The 16,761-nt window shown below is 40.9% G+C and overlaps 1 pseudogene; it reads left to right on the forward strand.

Moving 5' to 3' along the window:
• The first annotated feature begins 3,216 nt into the window (after positions 1–3,216).
• LOC114256987 (putative aquaporin PIP2-2) overlaps positions 3,217–16,761 on the forward strand; it is a 73,227-nt pseudogene continuing 59,682 nt past the window's right edge.

Below are 16,761 nucleotides of genomic sequence, written 5' to 3' on the forward strand. Positions count from 1 at the left end.
ATTCGCAATTCGATAACAAGAGCATCGTCATGGGAAAGGATCAGCCCCTCTAGATCTGTGTCATCAAAGCTAATCTTGCCGGTTTGATGGGGCAGTTTGGCTAGTGTGGACGGCTTGGATGGGGTCGGTTAGGATACTTATGATTGGATTGTATGGATGCTGTTCGGCGTCGGAAGACAGTATATCATATGAATGGTGCCCATCGGAGGTGAGTCCGGGCTTAGAGCAAGTGCATTAGGTTGAGTGATCTTGTGGGGGAGGGATTGGAGGAGTCGACCATCCTGCACCAACTCCTTAAGATGGTCCTTCAAGGTTTAGCATCTGTTGGTTTCATGTCCATGGTCTTTGTGGTATTCACATCGTCGATCCCTGCGTCTTGTGTCGGGGGGTCTAATCATCTTGGTCGGCCATTTAAAGAAGGGTTGGTGTTGGACTTTGGGAAGTATCTTGCTAATCAGCTCGGTCAACTCGGTATAGTTCTTCTCGGACCGCTTGGGGCGTCTGCTGTCCACTTGATATTGCTTGCTCAATCGGCGCGGCTCGCGTCGAATTTCTCGTTTTGACCTGCCTTAATGCTCGGGGCTCCTTTTTGGTAGGGCTACGCTTATCGGCTGTACCAAGACCAACGTAGCTGTCTCCACGACCTTCTGTCCGGCTTTGATGTGGAGGGCATCATCTTCGACTTTGCAATACTCCTCAACCTTCTTCATTAAAGCCTACACTGTTTTTGGAGGTCATCTAGTTAACAAGATCTGGAGCAGACTGTTAGGGTATAAGCCCATCTTGAAAGCAGTAATGGCTGTAGAGTCTTTACGAGCATCGTCGACCAAATTGAAACATTCCCAATAGCGCTGAATATTCACAGAGGGTTTCTTCTGGCTTAATTTGCATTGCCCAAAGTGAGTCGGCTTGCTTAGGTTGGACCTCGTTGGTGATAAATCTTGCTCGACAAGATTTTTGGAGCTGGTGAAAACTCTTCACCGAGGCTGGTTCAAGTTTGTAATACCACCGAACTGCCAGCGGACCTAAGCTGCTTGGAACATGTGACACATAAGTGCTTCATCATCAGCGTGCAACGTCATTGCCTGTTTGTAATGGTGAATGTGGTCCATTGGGTCAGATTTACCATCATACAACGTAAATGTCGGGACTTTAAATTTTTTCGGCAGGACGACCCTAGCAATTTGTCGTATGAAAGGGTCATGCCTGTCTTCTCTGTCTGACCTATCTTCCTTTCCTTGTCTATGCCGCACATATGGACTACCCTCAGATGAGCTAGACATGCCAACATGCCCCTTTTTAATAGGTTCTTGAGCTGATGAGTCGGAAGCCCAGCTGCCATCGTGTTTCCGTTACCGACGTCATTGAGTTCCCTTCTACTGTTTAGGCGATCGGCCTCGCTCATTATGTGGTGCGGTCTGTTGAGATTTGGCTAACTCCAGAACCGGCTCTTTACGTAAGCGCTCATTGTCAACCACCATCTCTTCCAGATGTTACTCGTTTCGTTTTGCTTGATCCATGATTGTCTGTGTGGTTTCCTGCATGGAGGTTGAGGGTAAAGATTGAACGACTGGGTCAAAATTCAAGGCTCTTTGAGCGGGGTTATTCTCCGGACCAAGCATAGTTCTTGGTGTTACATTTGGTGTAACATCATCAGTTCTGAACCTAGGATCGTCGGTAACGTCTGTCATGAACGTACTTGAGTATTCCCACAGACGGTGCCAATTGTGGTGAAATGGATTTAGAAATACTCTTTCGTCCAAATAGAACTTCTTAATCCTCTCTCTCCGTCTTACTTTTTTCTCCCTCCCCTTTTCCTTGAGCATGGCTCTTCCTTTTATAATGATTCCTCCAGGGGCCATCGATGGGCCCATTGCTTCTTGGGCTTTGATCCTGTTCCTGGGCCTTCCGTATACGAAAGGGTATAGTCGGCTCATACAACATTCATAACTTGTTTGTACTCGGCTTCTCAATTTGCCTGACCCGGAAAGGCCGACTTGTATTCAGCCATATGGCGAGCACTTGAGTCAGTAAAAAATGATAATTTATTTATTCGGCCACCACAGAAATATTAAAGAGTTTCTTTTAATATATATATTTTTGCTAGATTTTGATCTTATGATTGGAGGTTGTAAGTTCAAGCCTCATGTGAGGCATTGGGGGTAATTTCCTTTCCTTTTCCTTAGATTATGATAGTGTAAGTTCTAATGAGTAACCCTCCCCTCCAAAAAAAAAAATAAAAAATTTAAAAGAAATGTATTTCTTTCTAATATGGGGAGAAAGTATTTTATATAACTGATGCACCAATGTGGTGCACTTGAGAAATACAATATTTTTTCATTATATGGGGTAAGGGTTGCTATTGTCTCTTACGGTGCTATACCTTCGTAGGCTCCATTTTGAATTTTTCTCAACGATTCAAACAGTTAATTTTATATAGCTCATCAAGAAGATTATTTATGTAAAAAATTAAGTTAATTGGATATTGATAGTTACATAATCACTTCATTTTTGTTAAATAATTTATTCTCAAAATCATATTAATTATTCATATACATATATATATATATATATATATATTTGAAATGAATAAGATCTGATGTGTGGTTGCCAATATCCAATGTATTGAATTTTGTACATAGATAATTTTTTAAATGAGTTTCTTAAAATGAATAATTCGAATTATAAAAAATTATCTAATGTGATAACTCTCTAATATGTATGTTCAATTGTTGCAAGAAAATAGAAGTCAAATCACAAGTATCTGTTTCATTTTCTCTCAATTTTTTTCTAGTTGAAAGTAAAGTTCAAATATTTTTGTACATAAACTCTCTTATAAATTGAACAATTAACAAAAAAAAAAAAAAATCATTTCTATTTTTTCCTTTAATCCATAAATATTTCATTATATTATAAAATTCTTAATAAATGGAGCCTAAAAAATGAAGAGGTTATAAAGAGGTGGGGTCACTAAGCACTGAAAGTGAAAGAAATTAATAAAACATAATTAAAAACAAAAATGGGGCCGCAAAAAATAAACTTTAATTAATGTTAAAACATTCCCATAAATACCCAGATTTGCCTTGTCTCTCAAACACCATCAAATTACTCTCAACACCTAAAACACGCACACGCACACGCACACGCACACGCACTTTCTCTCTCTCTCTCTCTCTCTCTCTCTCTCTCTCTCTCTCTCTCATACACACACTAGCCATGTCAAAGGACATAGAAGTGGGAGGCAACGAGTACGCGGCAAAGGACTACAAAGACCCACCACCAGTGCCATTGATAGATGTAGAGGAGCTGACACTGTGGTCATTGTATACAGCCATAATTGTAGAGTCCATAGCAACACTCTTGTTCCTCTACATTACATTTTTTACTGTGATTGGGTTGGCACCATAAAATATCTTCTTCTTCTTATTATTATTGTTATTATTTTCAAGACACTTGGCATCCTCTTATTCATTTGGAAGTTAAAAGAAGTTATGGAGATAATGGAGAACATGAAGGACAAAGTGGATGAGTGGATGGACACATGGCAAGACAAGGATGAAGATGGGAGAAATGGGTAGTTACTAAGTAGTTATTGCTATATTTTTTCCTCTATGAATAGCCATCAATGGCTACATTGTAAAGATCCAGAATTCAAATCAAAGACAATTGATTTCAATATTTCTTGTCATTTTCCTTATTTTAGGAGTAGTTTAACATAGATTTATATTTCGAAGCATTTATTTTCAGCATTTCTTTTTCGAAGCATCTTATGCACTTCATTTTCAAAGTATAGGAGTAGAGGTAAGTAATTGTTACTTTGATTGTTCATTCAATCATCTTTATTCATCTCTGTCTTTATGATAATTTTTCTTTTCTTTTACACTTGGCAATTTTGAAGTTCTCTTTGTTGAGGCAAAAGAACCGTCAACACAATCTCTTGATAAATGACTTGAATTTAATTTGTAAGGATTTTTCAATCCTTATTGGCACGCTCGCATTTATGATATTTTCCTTCATAGGAAAAATAAGCCAACAATTTTTGGCACGCCTAGTGGGACGTCAAGTGTAAGAAATGAAAAATGAATTTGATTCATCCATTTCAAATAGCCTAGATGAAATCTATTGGCATAAACAAAAAAATTTGGATCTTCAAGAAGAGATCCATTTCTTGATGAAATAAACTTTCATCCCTTACAATATTATTTGGTGGAAGAAAAACGACACCATTTAATTGGAGAAATTCATCAACTTGATATTGAAATTCGCCAATGGAATGATGAGTTGTCAACTCTCATTATCAAGTCTTTAACTGAGACTTTAACGGCCGGAATTGGTGAATTTTTTCAAACTTTTTCCATGGTTGAAAATAGCAAAAGCAAAGAGTTGATTTCATCAATGGCTCGGGGGGGTCAAAAAACTCATTTTTAAAGAGCCAATTTATAACATGGCTGAAAAGTGTGTTTTTCAGCCAAGCATGGTTAAAAATAATGTTCCATATAAGACTCGGGGGGTTGAAAAACCCATTCTTAGAGAGTCAAACCATGGACATAATAAGATGTCAATGAAGGATTTTCACAAGCCAAACATGGCTATCAATGATGAACAATTTAATATTTATGAATCTGAATTTTTTAAAATTATTCAAAATGTCAAGTTGTTTGAATTTTTAAGGCCATCTTGTGCTATGGTTCTTGGTGTTCAAAATCCTTTTTGGATTTGTGGTTTACATCAAAATTTAATTTTGATGAAATGGCTAACAAAACAATCATCTTTAAGCATTGTTTTGATGAGTTTGGATTAGTCATGTTTTTGGTTCGGCCCTTCAAAAATTTAAGTAAACATCATTTTTAAGGGCCATGGGGGATAATTTTGGCACCATAAAATATTATTATTATTATTATTATTATTATTATTATTATTATTATTATTATTATTATTATTATTATTATTTTCAAGACACTTGGCATCCTCTTATTCATTTGGAAGTTAAAAGAAGTTATGGAGATAATGGAGAACATGAAGGACAAAGTGGATGAGTGGATGGACACCTGGCAAGACAAGGATGAATATGGGAGAAATGGGTAGTTACTAAGTAGTTATTGCTATATTTTTTCCTCTATAAATAGCCATCAATGGCTACATTGTAAAGATCCAAAATTCAAATAAAAAACAATTGATTTCAATATTTCTTGTTATTTTCCTTATTTTAGGAGACATAGATTTATATTTCGAAGCATTTATTTTCAACACTTCTTTTCCGAAGCATTTTATGCACTTCTTTTTCAAAGTATAGGAGTAGAGGTAAGTAATTGTTACTTTGATTGTTCATTCAATCATGTTTCTTCGTTTCCCTCTTTCTTCTAATTTTTCTTTTCTTTTACACTTGGCAATTTTAAAGTCCTATTTGTTGAGGCAAAAGAACCGTCAACGCAATCGCTTGATAATTGGCTTGAATTTAATCTGTAAGGATTTTTCAATACTTGCTGGCATGCTCGCATTTATGATATTTTCCTTTGTAGGAAAAATAAGCCAACAATTTTTAGTATTATCTGTAGCTCGGCTTTTTCGCGCCCCCTTTCACAAGCTCGGAAAAGAAGCCCTACAGTTCGGACTCCTGTGGTTCTGAATCTAATCTCATAAGTGCAATGTGAAATTGATAACCACCAAACAGTCCAAATCCGGGAAATCTTTTTGGAAAATCAATTTTAAATCAAATAATGCCAAATTTGAACTGTTTTGCCAAATGCAGAGTTGCCACCTAAATATTTTTTTTTTTGGAAAATTTAAGAAACCCTGACTCATGCCAAAGGCCACGTGTCCGTCATCACCAAAGTTGCCTCGGCTCGAGAACTTGGGTACGAGAGGGGAAGGTCATGAATTGAGCACCCCTGCTCGTCCGATCAAAGATCGGCCTCTACTAATCACGATATGATATTTCATAAACATTATGTGCTATTATTTCGGTTATTAAACTAGCTTTACTATGTGATGTGCACAATCAAGTATAGATTAGTTTGCTCAATTTGAAACAACTCAACTCATGTTTGTTTACAAAAATGGTTTGAATTTGCCACCTCAAGTGGGCTTAAAGATTGTGGATTTGCCACCAAACATTGTGGGCTTAAAGCGCACATTCGTTGAATTGTTCCAATTCAAACAACGATTCTTCATCCACAGGCATTCAAGCAGTTTAGCATTTAAGTACATAGCCTCATGGCAAGCATGCTAGTCATGGCAACATTCACACTTATGGAAGTATGCTAAAGCATAAAAACTCACCTAGTACTCCATGCTAAGAAGATATGAGTTAGAAAATAATGCATGGTTCCTAACTATACAAGATGTCTAATGCAACACATGCAATATGCAATTAACAGGCTCGGCTACTAATATGGCATATGGATTGATTTGAACAACATGCGATGAAACACGTAGTCAAAGAAGTATTGAAATGACAATGTAGTTTGAATGATGCGCCGAGCCTCGGTGCATGCAAGACAAGATGAATGGATGCAAGCATGCGATATGCAAATTAAAATGTGTCCCTAATTAAACCATCAAAAGCGATTAAATAAGAGGGAGAAAAACGTGGGGTTGGAAGACATACACGCACGCACGTACATTTATTACAACATTACGCCCTCGCGGAGAAGGGTTCAAATGAATGGAAATTAACTAGCTAGCTAACTAATTATTATAGGCCGAATTAATTAACTATTCTAGTTAACTAATTACAAACGAAATTGAATAACTAGTTAAACTAACTAATTATTTACAACACTTAATTAGCTACGCCTAATTAATTACAACACACATTTGATCTATTGTTAATTAAACTAATTAGCTAATCTAAGGAAGCGAGGGAGGCCCATGCATGCTTGATTTTAACCCGAAAAGCCACTGTCTTGCTGCTGACTGCCTCTGCTTGCACATTGAACACCAACAATTCAGCCCACTTCCAGAACACCTCTGCTCCACCTTACCAATAGATTGTGCAAATTTCAATGATGGCTGACAAGGGGCCGGTCAGCTACCAATGGTGGTTGGTCGGCTACTGGTGGTGGCCGGTCGGCCACTGCTAACATGGACTCCCTTGTTGCAACAGAGAGTAAATAGAGCAAAATAGTGTATTTCTCAAGGGTTGTTTGCACACTTTGCCTCTCCTTTTCATGGGGAAATCAAAAGAGGGACAAAATTTGGTTCATAAACCATCAATGAAGCAATTTCATTGCATGATGGCCTGTAAAACCAATTGTGCAAGTTCAATAAATGCAAACTGAGACCAAAATGTCCATAACCCTATCATGCATGATCAAGGGCAACGAGGACCTAGTAAAGTGGTACATTTCATCACTTTTAAGTATGAAATGTCCCATTTTCCTTGTGTTCAAATTAACGTCCGATTTGAATACATGCAATGCAACTCGAAGACATGCTTATTTTACCACTTTTACTTGCCAATTTTGTTTACACGTTTTAGTTACCAAATCCATTCTTTAATCAATTTGTCCATTGGTGAGTGTCCTCTAATGGAAAGAGGGCTCAAACCACAAGTTTCTTTGGGCATGAAAGAGGCATTACTCTATTGGTAATGAACCCCCTAAGGGATTAAACCATTAGGTGTAGCACCTCCATTTCACACTTAGGCAAACAAATGGTTTGAAACCACTTTCAAAGCAAAACAAAAGAGTGAAGAATTGAGGGGGACTGCAGAGATTGTAAGTGCTGAAATGAAGTGGGAAAAAGCACTAAAACGTAATAAACTCAAACTAATGACGGTTAAAGCCTAAAAACACCAAGCTAGTGAAAGGACTTACACTACAAGTATACAAAACAAGACTCAAATGAACTAACCAGCCCAAAATAGAGCTAAAACAGGTTATTTCAGAGGCTAAAACATGCTGGACTAGAGCTAAGTTAAGCTAAAAAAAATATGCTAACATGTGAAGTTAACTAAGCATGCAAACAAGATACAAGGAGGGAAGGCTAACCCTCTAAATTTAGGCTTCAAAATGAGTTTTTTGCCACTAAAAAACTTCTGAAATTCAGTGGTTAAAAGGCCCCAAAAATTTGGTTTGAAAATGATGAACAAAGGTACAAAAGCTTGACAAACTAAGAAATAAGATGGGTGAACCACCCCTAACTGAAAATGGCCTCAAACCACCACCTTTAGGCCACAAAAATAGAGCCTTTTACAGTTCAAAACCAGCCCAAAAATAGCCCAAAAATAGTGGAAAGAGATAGGAAAACAAGTGTGCAAAATAAGCTTAAAAGGAGAGTGTTATACCTCTTGAAGCCAAGACACAATTTGGCAAACAATGAAAGATAAAACCACCTTCAAGAGCTCCAAACAAGTCCCAAGGAACCTTAGCTCAAAGGTGAGAGGATTTGGTTTAGGATGTGTATGCAAAAGTGTGGAGATACTAGGCAAGTATGCACAAAATTGCAAGAGAGAGAGAGAAAGAAATCTAGAGAGAGACATATTTTTGTTCCAAAATTTCTAACCCTAAAAAATGGTGGAGGAAAACAAGCCTTGAGCTTAGAAACATCCCACCCTACACGTGTAGGGAGATTCAACTCAATGTGCTAACAGCTGGCACAACTGTCAACAAATATTTGAAAAAAGACACTGGTCGCTGACCGGCCACCACTGATGGCCGACCGGCCACACTAATGGCCGACAACCATGAGCCATGACCGATAACCTATGGTGGTGGCCGACAGGTCACCAAAAGTTCCAGGCTTGAAACACCAAGGTTTTGGTCCAAAATAAGGCAAAGAAAAGAACAAGGTTTAAAGGCTCCAAGACAGGGCGTTCAGCCAAGGACTTCGGGCACTCAAAACAAACACATGCAATCACAATTATCAGGTGCACAAGTGATGACGTCCAAGTCTTGAGGACGGTCAAAAATTGGGCGTCTACAGTTGCCCCTCTTTGACAGAACTCAAACGTCATGAAGTGACGGGAGTTAATGTCAAAGCCTAGAGACAACCCATTTTTAACAACGCCGAAGACTTGGACAAACAAAGGCTGCCTACGTATCCCTCTGCATGGAATCAAACTAGCATAGTTCTGGGGCAAGATGCAAGTGATATGCACGATGCAAGAACATAACTTATGATCACGCAATGAGGTTGTAATGAAACATTTACATGCAAATGCTATGCACAGAAATGCCACGTTGACACAAACCGAAGGAATGTACAACAGTCTCACTCATGAAAAGAAGTAAGAAAACACGCCAGGCTTGGGAAACATGAACCAAACCACATTTCATGTAGAAAAAATGTAAGAAAATTATGCAAACTTAACTATACAACGCACAGGAAAAGGCGAAGAGCGACATAACCATCGGGTGCACCCGAGGTCTCAATCGAGATCCTAACGTGTTGCACGCGAAAGGAGAAAGGATGGTGTGAACTACTGGAACGCACCCGAATGTTTTTTACTGGAGGCTTGGTGTGAACACTGGGATGCAGCCAAGTGTTTCTAACCGAAGGGAGCGGTGTGAACACCGGGATGCACCCGAATATTTTTAACCAAAGGGAGTGGTGTGAAAACCGGGACACACCCAAGTGTTTTTAACCAAAGAGAGTGGTGTGAACACCGGGACAGACCCGAGTGTTTTTAACCAAAGGGAGTGGTGTGAGCACCAGAACGCACCCAAGTGTTTTTAACCAAAGGGAGTGGTGTGAACACCAGGACGCCCCAAGTGTTTTTAACCAAAGGGAGTGGTGTGAACACCAGGACGCACCCAAGTGTTTTTTAACTAAAAGGAGTAATCCTAACATGTTGCTCGCGAGAGGAGGGAGAGTAGAAGGAAGTAAATCGAAGGGCACGAACGATCTCACCTAGAACTCCTCTGAATGAACCATACATACAATATTGTGCTTGCATGAGAAAGAAACTCAACAAGTACAGCATAGTAAGGGTGCATGTTCTATGCACGATTACAATAATGTTAAGGCATGTTCAATGCAAATGTATTGACGGCATGTTCTATGCATGATAATTTGGAAGCATGTTCTATGTATGATAATTTGGAAGCATGTTCTATGCACGATTAATTGGAAGCATATTCTATGCAAGAAGGGAGAAGTGCATATTCTATGCAAGTGGATTGACAACATATTCTATGCAAAACAAATTGAGTAGCAACTTCCGATTTACCTCTCAGAATAGTTGCAACATGTTTTAAAAGGATACACCTCGTTCATATTGACTAGTGATGAACATCATGCACTAAAGACACGGTTTGGAGCTTCTGCAAAAGCAATCTGAACTTAAAAGTGAACTTTTCTTATACTTCTTGAGAAATAAGGACACAAAACAGCATCAAAACTCAATGGAGGAGCATTGGACACTGGACGATCACAAGGGGAGGGTGTCAGCCACCTGTCGGCCACCCTTGAGCATTGTTGGCCACCAATGTGGCCTCTCGGCCACCACTGGCAGATCGGGCCCATGTTGGTCTTTCTACCACGGGTCTTTAAGTAAAGGCCATGGGGCCTCATTTCCACACATCCTCAGGTCCGAAATTCCACCCTCTCTCTCTCTCTAGACCTTTCTTCTTTCTAGATCCGTGCTTTCTACGTATTTTTCAACATCCCACGCAAAGTTGATTCGCTTTATCCTCTTTGTGTTCCTTCGTTTTGAACCGATTGAAATTTGATTTCGGTGTTTTTTTCTTCATTTTCACCACTTGAGGCTTGTTCCCCACGAGTTTCTCCCGAGTTCTGTGCACTTTTCCCCGGCTTTGACTTTTTCTCCCATTTTTTCTCTCCTAGGGTTTGACTTTTTTTTTTTCAAGTTTACCTTTTTTCTCTATTTTGCTCCACTTTTCACTGACTCTTCACCTATATTCCAGATGGCAGAAGATATACCGCCTGATGGAGCTCCTCTAGAGGCAGAGTTTGAGGCAGAGTTTGATTCTGAGGACGAGCCAGAGCCATTACCACTGAGGGTATGACCCTTCGATCCAGCGAGATACCACCCCCCAAACACACATCCTGTCTGTTGGAGGTATTAGATGCTTTACTGATTTTGCTCCCAGTGCATCGGAGGATCTCCTACTGAGGGAGCCTGCCTTACATCTTTTAGTCATTGTCGTTGAGGTATGGGCTCTATCTGTCGTATTTAAGTTGCATTTCTTGCACTGTCTTTCATCTGACTGTACTTTCATAATTGCTCTATCTGATTCATTTGTACCTGATTTATTTGCATATGTTCTTTGCCACAGGGTGAGTCTCGCTCCTTCAGGGGCTACGGTGCTACAACTGCACAGGACTGGTATGACGAGCTCACTACAGAAGTACGCCACATTATCGACGAGGCTAGCTTCGGCTTTTTCTACTCTGGTCTGACGAGAGTCATAGCTAGCCGTCCTCTTCTAGGGGCCCCTGTGGAGAGATGGTGGGCACCACCAACTCTCTCCACTTCTCCACAACCAGGGAGATGACGATGACTCCCTACGACTTTGCCATGATCACCGGCTTAGGCGTAGGGGGAGATCCGATCCCTCTTGATACAGACATGGGAGAGTGGGAGGCAGCTTGGGTTGAGCTATTGGGGGCGCGCCCACCTTTATACTGGCCAGGCATGGTCAAATACAGTTGGTTCGAGGAGCAGTTCCGAGGGACTAAGCTAGAGATAGTTGAGGAGGTAGAGCAATACGCTCGGGGTTTTCTAATGTACCTCTTTTGTACCACTGTGTTTACGAACAGGGCGAACACCGTAGGATTATACTTGCTGAGTGCATTGGTGACCCTTCCCCGGGTGAGTTCCTATGATTGGGGCGAGGCTGGCCTCGCCACTCTATACGGCTATATGAGCTTAACCTCCTACCTGAGGGGAAATTTGATCGGTGGCTACTAGCGAGCCTGGAAGGTACATATCTTTGCACTTTACACTTTTTGTTCAGCATTTCCTGCTTTGTATTTGTTCAACACATGTGCTTTCTACTTTGCACTTTACACTTTTTGTTCAGCATTTCCTGCTTTGTATCTGTTTAACACATGTGCTTTCTACTTTGCACTTTCTGCATATGTTTATGTTGTATGCTTTTTGCTTTGCATTTTCTATATATGTTCAAATTGTATGCTTTCTGCTTTGCATTTTTTGTATCTGTTCAAATTCTTTCCTTGCTGCTATGGGTGTATGCTTATTTTTTCTGACTTTGGCCCCAGAGCCTGTAGTGGAGCTTCAATTGACAGTCCCCTATTCACGGAGATATGACGATCAACTCTACCGTAGGGCCCACAAGTCCTTCTCCTTCTTCAGGCATTACTTTGACACAGTAGCTGCTCATGAGGTAACCCAAAACACAGTCATTTTTGTCTTACAACAATTCTGACTCACATATTAGCAACTGACAACAGCTAATAATCTGTTCACCTTCTACTTGCAGTTCACGTGGCAGCCATGGGCCATGATACCGACAGGGATTCAAGGCCAGTATAATGCGGCCAAGGGCATTTCTTGTTATCGCATTCTACTTGAGGGCCCAATTTGCTGAGCCTGGTTCCTGGGCGAGCGAGTCATGCGTAAAACCATGGGTTTGTCTACTCTGATCATACCGATGGCACTGCTAGAGTCCATGAGGTCAGCAGACAGCCTATCTGCTGAAGAGGTCTTTCAATTCATGGTGGGCTTGGAGGCAGACTACTTCCGAGTTGAGGGCGATTATACAGTCTTCATTCAGACATACCTTATGCCACCTCTGATCAGCGTTCGTAGTGGCGAGGGAGTGAGAGCTCCTGCTGTGAGGGCATCGCCTAGAACGATTAGAGTGACCAGGGCCCATGGGAGAGGGACTTCTCGGGTGAGGCAGATGACTGGTTGGCCAGAGCTTCCCACTATACTCACATGTTGGTGGCATATTGGGGAGGCTTACCAGATCCCTATTGAGCCTGCACTGGCCGGGCACAAGCTTGCTGGGGTTCGAGGCCTGACTACAGTATGTACCACTGTTTACGTTTTGCATGCCATATTTCATTTCAGCTATATTTATAGAACCTTGATAAGATAAATGTACTTGCAGGCATCTATAGAGTACACCGGGGACGCTCTTGAGCTGGAAGTTTCCCTGATAGGGATGGTGCAGAGGAGCATGAGCCTACTCAATCTCTACAGCATTTAGGTAACCTTCTTTAGTTTATACTGCATGCTGTCAATCTTTCTGCTGATACACTAGTATTTCAACAGTAATCTATTCCACAATGCATTGATCTGATACATTGTATCTGATACATTGCACTCAAATACCATACTTATACACTCATGCTGCATACCATCTTTACATATAATACATACATTGAGACTGATATGCTGACAATTGCCCTTTTCAGATCCCAGCTATACTGGGTGCGCCGGCAGGAGCAGCACCAGGATCAGCAGTACCTCCTCTAGCAGTAGGGAGGGGAGGGAGAGAGGCTCGAGCACCAAGATGAGACAGAGCCAAGGGCACCCCAGATGAGAGTGGTCCTTCAGAGCCCATTCTGAGTGATGACAACACCGAGACAAATGACTTCAAGAAGGCAGTGAGTCCACAGTCTGAGTCCTCTAAGAGTGGTGACGACGGTGACTCTAGATCTGAAAGTGGAGGTAATGCTGAGCCGGGTTCTAAGGAGGAGAGCGGCGATGATTCTGGTTCCAGTTCGGTATCTGGTTTAGACACGATGCAGATGGAGACAGCTCTAAGTTCCCTGCCCAGGAAGAGAATGAAGAGGGCCTCTCGAGCCTGAGATGGCTGGCGTTGATTTTCTGTATTTTTGCTTAGTTTCTTTTGTTAGTAGTGCTAGCACGTTGTATAACCTGTAGACAGGTTTTATTTGCTTTAAAAACTTGTACTGCACTTTTGTAAAAACAACCATGATCGGAATGAAAACTAGTTTTCATTTGAAAAGCGTTGTATTTTGCATCATGAGCACCGCATTGCATGAAAATGAGATTGATTTTGATACTAAAAACTGAATACTTGTATTGGCACAACAGTCTTAATCAAGTAATTAATGAATCGACCAACAACTAACAAACAAAGTAAAACAACTCGATAATCAAAATAGCAACAACTCGATAAACAACAAAACGACTTGATACACAACAACATAACTCTATAAACAAGAACAAAACAACTCAAATGCAACTCAACAAACTTGCTAAAGTTAAAAGGACTCAAAACAAGACCTTAAAAGACAAAAAGAACAGAACAAAACACATGCCTTCAGTATTTTCAGCACACAAGTGGACAGCAGGATAGACAAGAAGGCTGTTGGCCATGAATAGAGGCTGTTGGCTACCAAAATGGCCTGTTGGCCATCAATATGAGAAACCTCCAGATTGTTGGCACCTGGTTTCCACTCACTGCCTTATCTTCTACAAAATGTTGAGCTTCATGATTTCGTCATTTTACCTACAAATTCTTCACAAATAAAGCCATTCTTTGCCGAAAAACTCTCGAATTGGATTGCAACTTTAGATGGCTCGAAAAAGTTGAATTTTCGGGGTTTCGGCATAAATGCACTATTCCCGCTGAGTCGTTCTCCGCTTTGTTTTCTGTTCCTACATGTTGCGGCTAGATGTTGGAACCCGATTACACATGCCTTTAGTTTCGGGAGACAAGAGACATGCCCGACGGTCGAAGAATTTCAAATGCTAATGGAGTCTCGGCGTGATGAGGAAATCTTGCCTCAGCCCTGTTTTGTTCACATCCAAGCTTTGGGAAGAATATGTGGGCTTACTCTACACGAGGCCTGATCCTTGGTTCATAATCGAGAGCTGAATATTCCTAGCCTAATTCATCGATTTTCTGAAGCCAGTGACCGAGGCGACCTTCTTTGGCGAGGTTTTTGACAACACACCCTTTGTTTGTGCATGTTAGCTCATTGCCTTCCATCGGCGAGAGACAAACAAATTTGTAGGGAGTCCACTACTTCTTCACGTAATGTTTCCCACCCTTTCTGATATGTATTTCTCACATCTCTCAGCACTCATACTCTGTTTTTCTCTTAAAGCCCTTTTCTTACTTTTCTCTCAACATATACCTCTCTATTCTTTAATCTCTTTTTTCTTTCATCCCTCCCCAAGTGTGGCTCATGGACAAGTTAAAGGTAGTGGATACATGCCTTGAATACTCAGCATAGGGCTATTTCTTTTGCCAACAGCTAGCGGATTTCCTAAACGAGGGATGGTGGTGCCATTGGATGTGCAACAGGTCTGCTATTAACATTGCTTGGTGTTGCCCCTGGTTTGATTTGCCCGAGATGAGCTACAGTATGACTCGGCAACCTGGCATTCCACTGATTGGCTTGACATATTGTGCATTCTATTTTCCATTCCGATTCAAGCGTCAGTTCGGACATGATCAGGCTTGCCTAGAGGAGGGGGTAGAATACCCGGTTTCATTCCCTGTCCGAGGTTCACAATTGGCTAGATACCCCACTGCTTGGAGGACGAGAGAACTTCTAGCTCCTGCCACTAGTTTCAACTGCACACTTTCTAGCGAGTGCTTGACTTGGCTTGAAGATAAGGTGTAAGCTGGGCCTACTTTAGCATCTGAAACTTCTACGAGCTCAAGAAGGAGATGCAGGAGCACTTGACTCATCTATGCCCCAAGTTTATTGCTTTGATCTGTACTTTTTGAGTCTTCCTTTTGAATGTAATAAAAACAACTTTGATTTGTATCAAGAGTTGGAGAACTTTGTATTGAAATCAATGAAATTGAAGTTATGGACACTGAAAGTTTTCCTTTTGGTCCAAAAATGGTCTAAGTTGTAAAAAGATTAATTTGAACAAAATCAACTTTTATTAAAAACTTTTCAAAACTATTTTCAATAAGGATCACCACTTGATACACATGGAACCTATCCTCGAGATGTACGATCCCGAATCCAAAGATGGAAAATTGCCCCTTGTCTGAACAGCACTGCTCAACACTGTAACTAGCTCTTCTCTTAGAGTAAGGATCACAACTGAACTTTCAAATAACGAACAAACAAAGATGACTTGATCAAACACATGGACATGGTAGTTGAGTTGGACGTATCTACGGCCGAACTTCAAGATGAAGTTGCCTACGTATCCCGATCGGGACTTACTTAGTTCGGTGCGGGTTCACTTGAGTATTAACACTCTCCTTTTGCGCTATAACTTTTGCCAAGGCCGACTTTCGGGTTTTCAACCTTGTGAGCTCAGTTTTTCTTTATTTCCATTTTTTTATGCCCTAATTTTTGCCTAGGTCGCCCTTCCGGGTTTTTGGCCTAGTGAGCCTCTCAGGGATAGTATTTCTTCAACTTGTCCATGTTGATCGGTTAGGAAAATTCTAGGCCATCCAGGTCCATGAGAATCACAGCTCCACCCGACTAGATAGTTTTGATGATGTAAGGACCAGTCCAATTAGGTCTAAACTTGCCCCTAGGGTCATGGATGGGAGCTCGGTTGTCTTTCAACACCAAATCCCCTTCTTTGAGATTCCAAGACTTAACCTTCTTGTTAAATGCCATAGCAATCCTACGTTGATAACCCTGAACATGGTACAGTCCTTTCAGCATTCTCTTATCAAACAACATTAGTGCTTCGAACCTGCTCTGTTGCCAGTCTGCCTCTGCTATCTGACATCAGCCATAACTCACAGCGACAACACTTCTATTTCGATTGGCAAAACAGCCTCCATCCCGTAGACAAGAGAATAAGGGGTCGCCCCTACCGATGTCCGAATTGAAGTCCTATAGCCCCAGAGTGCAAATGGCAATTTGTCTGGCCAA

The sequence above is a fragment of the Camellia sinensis genome, chromosome 10, assembly GCF_055761805.1.
Source record: "Camellia sinensis isolate YWXY chromosome 10, ASM5576180v1, whole genome shotgun sequence".
NCBI lineage: Eukaryota > Viridiplantae > Streptophyta > Magnoliopsida > Ericales > Theaceae > Camellia > Camellia sinensis.